The sequence below is a fragment of the Colius striatus genome, chromosome 14 (genome assembly GCF_028858725.1).
Source record: "Colius striatus isolate bColStr4 chromosome 14, bColStr4.1.hap1, whole genome shotgun sequence".
Lineage (NCBI taxonomy): Eukaryota > Metazoa > Chordata > Aves > Coliiformes > Coliidae > Colius > Colius striatus.
In genome coordinates, this window is record NC_084772.1 from 12303699 (window position 1) to 12315737 (window position 12039).

A 12039-nucleotide genomic window follows, 5' to 3' on the forward strand; every position below is an offset into this window, starting at 1 on the left:
CAGCTGGGACAGGAGCCACTGAACCACAAGCACTTTCATACTCACTACACCCCTATTTTAGCTGGTCTCCTCCATCCAGCAGCCCAGGGTGCCCCATCCACTTCAGCTCACTGGGAACACTTGGCCTTGGCTTCACATTTCTATGGTCACTTGACTCCTTTTCTTTCAGGCAGATGTCTTCTTCGATCTGGGGATTAAAGTGTCTTAGACTGACTGTCAGTGAAAGACAAAATCACAACAGAAGCTCTCTGAGAAAAGGCAGACTGAGGACTATATTACCTGCTGTATATGTACATATATATATATATATAAAAATAATCTTTCCCTGGCATTCCTTCTAACTGCTAGGTTGTGGTAGGATTGTGCTCTTGAGTTTCTGAATAGGAATAGGCTTAAAAAATTGCTTTTGCACCCAGTGCGGTACATACTGTCCTTTGTGATGCAGGTGTCTGTGAAATGGCTTACGTATGCTTTAGCATAAGACCAAATAAAGGTATATGACTGTATGCTTTCTCACTCCACAGAAGCTTCTGTTGCTCTGCACCATTCAGGATTTGCCCCATCTCTGTGATGCATCTCACCTGTCCAACTTCAACCCATGGTAAGAAATTTACTGAACATTACCTGGAGAAAAGCTTAGTACCAGTGCAAAAGGTACTCTGTAGCTCTATATGAGCTGTGGTGTCAGGGATGCCTGGGAGCAGTCATTGCTGGATAATAAACTACAGCAACAGCCTGTATTCCCCCATAGTGGGTACAGTTGAGAGTGCTAAAAAAACCAGAACCTACAGCCTGTCAACAGCTGCTCAGTAGTTAGATGCTACACCATGCAATGGCACAAGAGTCAGTGAATTTAAGGATAACACATTTAGTGTACTTAGGTGTGTTACCCACAGAATATTTTATTTTAAATCACTAGTAAAGAAGAGTTTATTTTAGAAGAAAAAGTAAATCTTATGTTCTTGTTAGATATCTAGTTGAAGCACTAGTCATTCCTACTCACTGAAGAAGTCAACTGATTTTTTCCTATCTGCAAATGCTCTAAACCCAACCTGTGATCTGAAGAAAACAGGCAGTGTATTTACTTTCATTTGCATCTGTGTGCTAATAAAGATTCCGCAATTGGATTTTATCTGCCAGGGTGATTAATGGCATTGCTGCATGAGTGCAAGTAGAATTCAGGTCCATCTCCCATCTCTGCTTTTGACTCTCCATATAGTAAAGGGGTTTGGATTTGTTTTGTTTTAAAGCAAATGGGCTCTCAGCAGGTGTGCAACTTTGACTTGAAACTGGGTCTGTTGATCAAATTCCATTTTATACCACTTTACTCCTGTAACCTTCACTACCTTTTTTAAGAAAACAGAGATCAACCTCCTTGATGTCAGAGACGTGTCAGAGACTAGAAGTGTGATAGCTGCTTTCCTGCAACCACAGGCATCCAACTAGTATTATTTATGTACCATCGACAATGGGACATGCTCAGACTTGAAGGACTAGTGCTGACCTTCCCTTGCTAATCATTTATACACTCCTTGTTTTGAGTGCTCCACCTTAAGGTTTCTCATGACTCACTTTCTCTCTGGAGTGAACAAATAAATCCCAAAGGACTCTGTACACTTCCAAGTGTGTAACCTGTCCCCTCATACTCTCCTTGTTCTCAGCACCTGAAGCTCTCCAGGTAGTAGTGTTCTTCATTGTGCTGTGACCTCAGAACCGTATGGCTGAGAGCTGAGAGGATGGTGGTAGTCAGGTTGCTTTAGGCCTCCCCTGCTGAATGTCACCCCAGCACTCTCAAGGGTACTATAAGGAGGGGATGAAGCTCCTTTGCTTTCTGGAGACAGGGAAGTTGGACATTTGTACCTCACTCTCCAAAGAGGGAACCTCAAATGTTGAGATGGGTGCCTTGACCGTAGTCAAAGGCTGTTTGAAGCAAAATGAAATCTGATTATATTTCATAGAGCTGTATCTATATTATAATATTTAGCATACAGGATATCTGTATCAAATATCTGCAATACAGTGTATGTTATAGTGTTCTATATTTACAGTTCTACCTTAGATGTATGTTCTGTATTATATTCTGCAATATATGTGTGAATACCTATATGTATGCCATATCCATGCAGATGTATGTACATGTATGTGTGTGTGTTTATAAACACATATGCAGTTTTTAAACCATTTTTGCTGAGAGCAAAAATGACTGAGAGCTCATGGCTGAGAGCTCTTAAGGTGATCCACTGCATGGACACTTGCAGACTTTATCTGAAGGGCACAGTAAGTTAAGGAGACCTATTTCAGGGATGTTCGGATCAAAAGTACTCATGCTTGACACTCAGGTGCTGAGGCTGCTGCTGACAACTCTTTCCCTCTCTGTACTAACAGGTCCATATGCTAAGCATGGCTGCTAGTGCTGACATCCTCACTTCCCTTGCCCAGCTTCTGGGAGAAATAAGCAGTAAATGGTTGCTGACGTTCTGAACGTACGATGAGTGTACAAGGGTGAGTATAATGAATCCTACAAATGTTATGGAATACAGTGATAAAGTACCAATACTGTCATCAGTAAAACATGCAACAGTTCAGACACAAGTCCATGAGCTTAAGAAACTTAGTAGAAGCAGAGATGAGAGGACACAGGTACAAGAGAGTACAAGGAAATACCATCTTGCCTCTGTCCTTTCCTTGTGTAGCTCTTCCCTAAGAGTCACTGCAGGGGAGTGGAGTGGGTGGGAAGGATCTCCGCACTGAAGATTTTCAGGGAGCTCTGGAAAGAGCTGGATTACCCTGCGGCTGGGTTTTCTTGGCTGTGGGGTCAGAGGTGGAGGGAAGGGAGGAACATCTTTTGTCTCATGTTCAGCAGCGGCTGGGGGACCAGAGCTTAATTGTAGGGGCTTGGGATAGGCCAGCAAGGGTCGGGGCACATCAAAATGTCATCAGAAAGAAGGAGGGAGGCTCAATGTAACACACTAAGAGTGTTACTGCCCTAATGGTCCCTGGTCGAGACACATCTAATGGAGCTTCACCACAGCAGGTCACAGGGGAGCAATGTTAGAAGTAGGGCACTATGGGTTGGTCCAGTGTGAGGGAGTAACTTAAACTGCAGGGCTATGATGCACAGAAGGATGTGGTTCTCTTCATTCCTTCCCCTTGTCCCATTGTTTTCTTCCCAAGTGCACGCAAAATCTTCCTCTGCCCCTCCCTTCCAGCTCAGCTTTTCTCCTCTCTTTGCCTTTTTGTCTTTTCCCTGTCACAGAGCCAAGCTCACCCATATATATACCCATACCCACTGAAGCAAGGACTTCCCCACATTGAGTTAAATTTGCCTTCTTTTGGCTATTTCTCCCTATCTGGGACCCATATGTCAAGCAAGACAATTGTAAATGGCGTGAGTTCATTACTTTGGCATGGGGCAGCAGGAGGCAGGGCCAGGACTGAGTTCTTCAGAAAAGGTTGTATTTCACAGCTGTGCCCATTAGTTGTGCTGAGGAAACTCATTTTTGTGAATTTCCAGAGCCCAGTCTGACCCCAAAGCTGTACATGGGAGCCCAGCTTAGGGGTCTCCTCCCTATGAGATGGGAGGTGCAGGAAGGGCTGGGAGCTGTGGGCACGCAGCACATGGTGCCTGCCCAGGCCACAAAGGACAGGACCTGTCCTGCCGTCGGCTTTTAGAGCCAAACTCTCCCTGGCTTCAGAGGACGCTTTAGGTGTGCGTAAGGAACAGTGGCAAGGTCAGGGCTAGATTGCTTCACATCACCAAAATATGAATTCATACATTCATCCTAGAGCAAGGCTTGTGCAACAGGACAAAATGGAATAACATGAAAGCTGGGAGCACAGCGGTTGCAGCATCACAGGAGAAAATACCCCAGCAGCCCCACAGGAAGGTGACGCTGAATCTCCTGTCACAGTAAGGAGGGTTTTTCTTTTTACCACAGACATGACCTTAAAGCCTTCCTTTGCTTGCTAAAGGTGCCACCTCTGACACTGAGAGGTGCGGTGCAGTAGAACTACGTCTTTTAATGGAAGTTCCCTGGCGACATGCCAGTACTTTGCAAACAGATAAATTTATGGTCTTTCAGGTACAAACAGGCATGATTTGTGATCCAGAGGAGGATGCAGTCCTTTCCATTCATTCTCTCTGGCCCCATCTAAGCCTTCCAAAGCATCTGTGAACGTGGCCCAGCGATGTTATCTTCCCAGGCAGGTAAACAATATTTCTATTCCACATTACTTAAGTAACTTCACCAAAGAAATGAGTAAAATCCCCACAAGAACAGGCTATTACTAATTCTGCAAAATACTAGGCTGACTTCACTGGTATAACTCAAAAAGTCCAGCAACCATAAGACTTGTTCAAAGCTCTGCTGCTGAATCTGTGTTAGTGACTCCAATTTAAAACATCGTAAACTCTGAGCAGTTTGTAAACTGGGGAAAAAAATCCCTCTCTCCAAATTTGAATGATATTTTCCCATGGTGATCTTGCACCTTTTCCAGTGGTGTTCCCCCTGGAAAAGGACCTGATTCCAAGTTCCTGTGTTGTGCTGAAAAAAAAATCCATATCTGCAGACAAGTGCAGGCAGCCCTGAAGCTGCTTTGCTGCGGCTCAGCCGGCTCCTCAGCCGCCCTGTGCAGCACCTGAGTCGTGGCACGTACCCTCGCTAACACCAGGCAACTGAGCTAACTTCTGTCTCACCAACACCAGGCAATTGGACTAACTTCTGTCTCACCAGCACCAGGCAACTGGGGAACGGCACTTTTTCAGAGCCCTCCTTGGGTCTGACAGTGAAGAGTGTGACTGCTCTATGCTCGAGGCACACGTGACAGCATGACCGTGCTCTCGTGTGCAGAGCCAGCTGCCCTCTGCGTTGCTATATTAAAAACCCCTTAAAATTAAAGGCACAATATATGTCCAGCAACAGCCCCAAGGTGCACTGGAACAGATGTGCCAAGCACAGTGATTTATAAGGAAGCAGCAATTTGTAACCCTGTTGTTTTGGTTGTTTTCTGTCAGTGAGCTCAGAGAGAAGCATTTCTGGCATTATCATTGTGGCATTATTTCTCAGGGACTGTAAACAGGGGAGAGCTTTTCATGTATGTTCAGCTACTATCTAGGTAGCTGGTTTTTTTCCTGTAGTAATAACAACAAACCTCTGTGGATCAGAGGGGGAGATGCAGAAACTGCTGTATGCAAGAATGTTTATGAAGTCTTGTGCTTTGCTGTTTCTCTCCCTGCCTGGTAATGTACTGTATGGGTTTGTTGCTTCCTCCAGTTGAGGATCTCAAAATGCTTTGTAGACCAGATTGGAAGGGAGCAGTAATATTTTCATTAGAACAACTGACAACTAAACAAACGGATAGATAAATAACCAAAAATGTTTTGTGGCACAACGGTCTGTTTCCATTCCAAAGCAATCTTCAACAGAAGCAGCAGGTTTCAATGGTGAATACAGCCTAAGGAGTGCTGAGAGTTCAGATAACCAGTTCTTTGGTTCTCTCAGGCTACCAAGGAGGCAGCCAGTGTCTCAGTGGTGCTGCAGCAAGGCAGACTGCAGCACTGAGAGATGGGCTGGCTTTCTCAAGGCTATGTGCCAGTGCTGGGAGATTGAGAAAGTCTTGATACAGGACTCCTAGTCTTTACTGAGTCCGTAAAACCACATTTTCTCCTCTTGTGGCCAGTGTTGTCTCAGCAATGTTTTTGATTGCTCTCATATGAAGCCCCTTTCCTCTCTGAGATGTTAATGTTGGCACAGAGGTGTTTTCTATCAGCCTTCTCCAGAAAGTTTAAGTTGTTCTGACTGCAGTTGTTAAAAGACAGCACTTCAGTGCACATTCCCACATGAATGCTCTGTGATCCAAAGTGTCTTTATCTATCATTGCATTGACAATTTGTCCTTAGTCAAAGCCTTTCCATGTTTTTTCCTAGGATTTAATAATCAGTAAAAACATCTAATGGCTGAGTGAAAGGGACATCAAGTTGTCTTTCATTTTTAGTGGTATTTTTTTGAGCACTGATAATTTTTGCAGGTTGTTGGGTTTGCCTCCCCTCCAATAACAAGGACAACATTTGGAAGTGTTTCACATTGGTCTTGAGAGAACAGGAACAGAATTTCTTGTTCCCTGTATAGGATTCATTCTAAACTCTTTGTTACGTCCAGGTAACCTCTTCATCTTGCTGTTTGTCCTGCTGTCTGTCTGGCTGTATGTTATTAACCTAAAGGTCATTAGCAGTCACTGCAAGGTGGCTCAATCTTTATCATCCTGAAGCTGACATAGTGGAAGTTAGTGACACTTTCCCATCTTTCTCAAGAGGAGTGCTGCTTGCCGTTACCATGGCTGACTGTGTCCTTAAACTGCAAACCAGAACATTTCCAGAGTATGCTCTCCTTCTCTAAGGTTTCTAGAGCAGGACTGTGATAGCTGAGGCTACTGCTTGGTGGTACTAAGATGGTGAAAAGCTGCCCAACGCTATCCTGCTGCACAGGCGCACGGGGAGTTGACTGTGAGCATGGGGGACTGTGGCCGTGAGCCCAGTGAGAAACATGAGCGAGTTCTGTGGAGGTGTGTGCCTCAGCAGCAGCCATGTGGCAGAGGGCTGCAGCCCCTTCAGAGCAGGGCATGGAGTGACCTGTGAATTCAGGTTATTGGTTACTCCAAACTTACTGCCTACTATGGACAGCCCTATATGCAGAGCCTCCTCTGTCACTGTCCTCTCTGAGTACAGAGAGCACTCCCCTGGCAGAGCAAGCCTGGGTCATGCACGGCACTGCCACTGTCACAGGGTCCAAAGCTCCCAGAGCTTGCACTGAAGCTGTGAGGCTGAGAGAGACCAAATGTCACTTCAAGGGACAGTTGTATTTGTGAGTGAGGGACAGCAGTGGCTGTTACTTGCAAAGCAAGCTTTGTCTGCTAGGGACTTTTTTGTTTTCTCCCCTTCCTTTGTAGTTCAGATAAAGTAATTGTGGATGTAAGCAGCTCTGGCTTCTGTGTGAGAACGAAACACCCTGTGTGCTGCAGGCAGGAGGCTGCCCCAGCAGTGCTGCTGCCCAGTGCAGCCTGGCTGGCTCGCCCGCAGAGCAGCTCGGCCTCAGCCTCAGCCTCCAGCAGCGGGGCCGTCTGGTCTGCTTTGTGCCAACCCAGACTCCCTTCAGCCGCTGCCAAAGCCCTCCCAGGCCCAGTGTCATCCTGGTGTGGTGGTGAGAGCCCTCAGGGAGGTGGTCTCGCGGCTCCCAGCGGGTGTCACCTGGCCGCTGGCCTTGGCCACTGGGCGATTCCAGGCAGAGGTGACTCAGGCAGGGAACCCTGCGAGGGCCCTGGCACATGCCTGCACTGAAACGCTGCCTGCAGCCTCCTGCAGCCTCCTGCCTCAGCCCAGCTCGCCCTTCCTGCCGCCTTTCCCCCGGGGTCCTAACTCCCGACTTTGTTGCTCTGCAAACATAATAACAATAATTATTCTCTCATTGGACACATAGCCATCTTCTTTGTTTGCAGGCTTAGATAAATATCATTCAAATCATGGAGCCTGATTCATGAGTCAGGACAATGGCAGTCCTCCAAAACCTCCTTGCCCATGGAGAGTGTGTTTGTGTGAGAGAGATAGAGAGTTTCACTGTATGCAGAATAAGAAACTGGAAGCCAAGTGAATTAAATACAAAGCAGATAATTATGTGTAATTCATTTACTGACTAATGATGCACCTGGTACAGAGGTTTATGAATTCATTTGACCCTGCATAGGTTCTCAAAAACAATCTCCCTGCTACAAGATAAAAAATAGGCTGACATTTCTTAACAGACCAGCGTTTACATTGGTGTTACTGTAAGATTCTGCCCTTTTGGCTCATTTCTTGTTTTGTCTCATGACATTTCACTTTTCCTGGGTTCATCTAGTGTCTCTTTAATGGTGACAATTGCTCAGTGCTGGTTGAGGCTGGTGTCACTGCAGAATGAAGCCACCACTCTGCTCCTGAAAGCCTCCCAGTGCAATTACAGATGGTACTTATCTCCCATTAGCTGCAGCCCAACCTTGCCATGCAGGTCATGCCTTTGGCAGGGCAGTGGCAGGTCACGGCCCCCTTCTCCTCTGCTGGGGTCACCAGCACTACTTCATGGTGTCATCTAGTTGTCACCACAGCTGATACCATCAGCTTCTTTCAGCTGAACACCAGCAGACAGTGCCAGCTTTCACCTGTGTTGATTTCAGGCCACAGATCCAGAGACAAAGGCTATAATAGGGTGGAAGAGCTTGTGCCAACACAATGAAACCCAGCAGTGAACGCCTGCTGCACTCAGCCCTCAGTGCCCTGGGCAAGCAGTGCCTGAGCACTGCAACTGTGGCTCCAGGAGCTCCATGTCAAGGCCTCACTTGGTGCTCACAGCAGCAAAGACACTGCTCAAGGTGATGTTCTTACCAAGTGGTGCAAATGAAAGAGTTTTTCCGGTTGACATTGGGCTGTTTCCTGCTGAGACTGTCTGCACCGTCATATACTTGGGATCCATTTCTTTATTAGTTTAAGCAGAGGGTGAGAGGTCATTGCACCGTGTTTGTGCAGTAGATCTCTCCGAGATGCCCTTGGAGGCTGACTTTGGGAAGGGGACAAGACAAGCATGACAGGTAAGGGAAAGGAGAAGTTATGTGGTGGTTTGAACAGAGACCAATAAATCATGAGTTGATCACACTGAAGGAAGAAAACCCAATAAGCTAATTCCATCACTTTCTAGCATTATTTGCCATTGAGTGTTTACCAAAGCGTAACACGGTGAAGCTGAGCTCATGGCTGCCAATAAAATAGCTGTAGCATCTGATGTAACTCCCATTGCTGCAAGAACACACACTTGGAGGTGTCTCCTTGGAGCTGTCAGAGCCTTGGAGTGTGGAGCCGTGTACCCAGCGATCCCTCCACAGGCACTGAGACCATGCGGTGGGCCCCGAGCCTCACAGCCCTTTCCATTCCTGGCAGACACAACAGAAAGAGAGCAACCCTATGCTCTGCTAGTTTTGATTTCAGTGATTTGTTATTAGAAAAGCCCAAACCAGCTCATCTTGTTTGCGTGAGTATTCCCATTGACTGCAGTGCAGTCAGCGTGAGCTTTAATTCTGAATCCATGCACTCCTCTTCTGACAGAGATCTGGCAAGCTGGAACAGATTGCAGGCAGAGAGATCCTTGCAGAATGATAGTGTTTTACCTGTAGGTGGATCCTCATTTTAGATAGCAAGAGGCAGAGCCAATGAGCCTGATTCACTGCTGCCTTACTCCAGTTTTTCTGTGGAATAACACCACTGAATCATCAGCAAAGTTGAAACAACAACTGATAAAATGGGAGCATTGTGTCTTCAGCTTGCAGAGAGCATATGGAAATGACTAGCTCCTTCTTGCAGAACCATTAACCTATGTGGATCTTTTTAAGTGCAAAATGTATCAAGAACATGACAATGTGTAGAGGCAAAAGTTTTTGTGTATGTGTGCTCAGAAGAGGAGGATATTTGAGAAAAGAGTTGAAACAGCCTCTGAAAAGATGCATTTCATTTCTATGTACCAGCTGGGCAGCAAGTAAAGCTTAAAAATACGGTAAGTTAAAAACCTAGACCTGGTTTCTTTTCAATTTATGAAAATATTCACTGAGCAATTGAAAAGAACTGAGTATTGTGTCTCTTCTTTTTTTAAAGCAGTGCTCTGGAAAAGCCAACTGAAGGCAGTAAGCAAGCTTGCAATTAGTAGTTCTAATTATAAAGTGTATACACAAAACAATGTAGCATCATAAGTAAAGGCCAAATTCAAATGATGCAATAACAACAGCACAACATCACATAAAGATGAACAAATGATCCAGCAAGAGAAATACTTGAATTAAATAATAAATTCTCCATCTTTTTCCCCAGATAATTTCCACAAACAATGATTGCCACAGAAAAGAAAAAATAATAGCAGTGCTTTGTTTTATTTTCTGTAACTTTGACACTAACTCTGTCTCAGTGCCACCTGATGCTCATGCTTCTGTTGCAGACCAGAGCCGTCCCTGGGTGATGCTCACAGTCACAGTGTCAGACTCAGGAATGGGAGACTGTCACAAGCAGAAGCTGCTGTGGGAGCCTGTGGCTCCGGTTATCTGTGTCACATCCATCAGGGGACCACTTCACGACTCGCTGCTATGTCCAGCCCTGAAGGCAGCTATCAAGTGCTACAGGCTGGGGTGTTTCTGCACTTGAGCCCAGATGCTTTTTAAGACAGATTTCTGTCAAACACAGGCTATGGAGCTTGAACAAGGCTATGCTATGGAGCAAGACTGACTGAAGTATACGGCAGTGACCTCTGCTCAGTGTCCTATGGCATGTTCAGGTGTGTGCATGCCCTAAGCCCCACTGGCCCATCACATGGCTTTATGCACCACCCGGCCCTCGGGAGCCTCCACGGTGCACAGCAGCATCCCACAGCCTCAGCCTGGGCAGTGTAGGCAGCGTGGGCAGTGCAGTGTATGCAGCACATACAGCAGCGTGCGGCCATGCTCTGCACTCCTGATAGAGTTGCTCCAAGTCCCAGTGCAGGTGCAGAAGGTGAAGAGACACAATACCTTAGGGAAACATTTTTCTGCTCCTTGGGCTCACACATGGCAATCACCCATGCAGCCTGATCTGGGATGTTGAAAACCATTTCATTATTGTTCTATAAATAAAGGACTGATGTGGTTCAATTGTATCAATTATGCAACTCTTCTAAGTGGTGTAGTCAAAGGTAAATGCAGGCAAAGGGCACTCCCTCTGTACCCACTTCTACTCGGGGCACTTCTCGTATTTACCTGCTCCTCGTATACCACAGACAGATGAATCTACTGGCTTTCATTCACCACCACGCCACTGACTCCGCTTTGGTCAAGAGCTCTTCCTATGCCCAGATGACACAATAGAAATAGAAAATGGAAGTCAAGACAGTGCTGTGTGCTGGTCTGTTGTGCAAGACACAAGTGTGGCTGTACAGCAATTTCAAGCAAAGCATCGGTTTTTAAAAAATGTTTAAACTGACACCATTATTATGCAACACAGTTAATTATGGCCAGAAGGGCATTTGGGGTTAGCTGGCGCTACCTTTGTCCATTTTATAATTATACCAAGAAGATGACTAAGTTGTGCCCCAGCTAATTGTATCCATTTGGTTTTATTCCTCCTCTTCACCATTGTAAGTCACTTGCATTCTGAACTGTAAGTTTTTTGAGGGGCTTGGGTGCATTTGTGCTGAATACAATGGAGCTCAATGCTGGCTGAGCAGCCTCAGGTAATATTGCAGTCGTAGCCCTAACAATAGCAGTAACAATCACAGCTGGTCAAAGTGATAAGTACAAAACAAATGTCACTTTTTTTCCTGCCACTGTTACAGTTACCTGCAAGAGATTCATCCTTACCTGCTCCTGCTCTGTGTTCTGGGATGTATTTGTGCAGCCAGAAGATAAAGCCTCACAGCGTGGCACAGCGTCCTGCAAACACCTTCAACAGCAGCTGAGCACTGGTGACAGAGGAAGCAGCAGCACAAGCTGTCCACCCTCTGCCAGCTGTCCCAGGTGGGGGTCAGTATCCAAGGGACACAGGATACAGCTCAGCTGCCTGGCCTGTTGGAGCTCTGGGCACTCCAAATAGCTCTGCAGCCCTCCTCGGCGCCCCAGAGCCACTCCAGACATGGCACAGGCTGAGCTGCTCCTTGGGGCTGGCACCCTGGTGCGGGCAGCAGTGGGTCCTGGGCTAAGGAGACAGGCAGCTGCCACAACACCACAGCTACAGCTGCAGAGCCATGTTTGAGCTGAGCAGCTGCTCCAGCCCCGAGCTGCAGCCCTTTGCTGCCAGCCAGCCAGCCTGTCCAGAGGCTGTAGCACACAGACTGTCTCTTCTGAATGTTACCTGGCAGTGTCAAGATTAAACACAGACAAACAAACCAAAAAAACACCACCAAAAATCCAAAGCCCAATGACAATAGATTTACCCTGGAAAAGGAACTTGGTAATGCATGGTCTTGTTTGGCTACAACAGAAGGCTGCAGTCTTCAGCTGATGGCT

The 12039-nt window shown here is 46.4% G+C and overlaps 1 long non-coding RNA gene across 1 annotated transcript; it reads left to right on the plus strand.

The window, feature by feature from the left end:
* The first annotated feature begins 503 nt into the window (after nucleotides 1-503).
* LOC133626745 (uncharacterized) lies at nucleotides 504-11570 on the plus strand. The gene is made up of 5 exons (XR_009819745.1): nucleotides 504-601; nucleotides 2386-2502; nucleotides 3787-3910; nucleotides 4083-4207; nucleotides 11370-11570. It is a non-coding gene; the product is annotated as an uncharacterized LOC133626745 (long non-coding RNA).
* The last annotated feature ends 469 nt before the right edge of the window (nucleotides 11571-12039 follow it).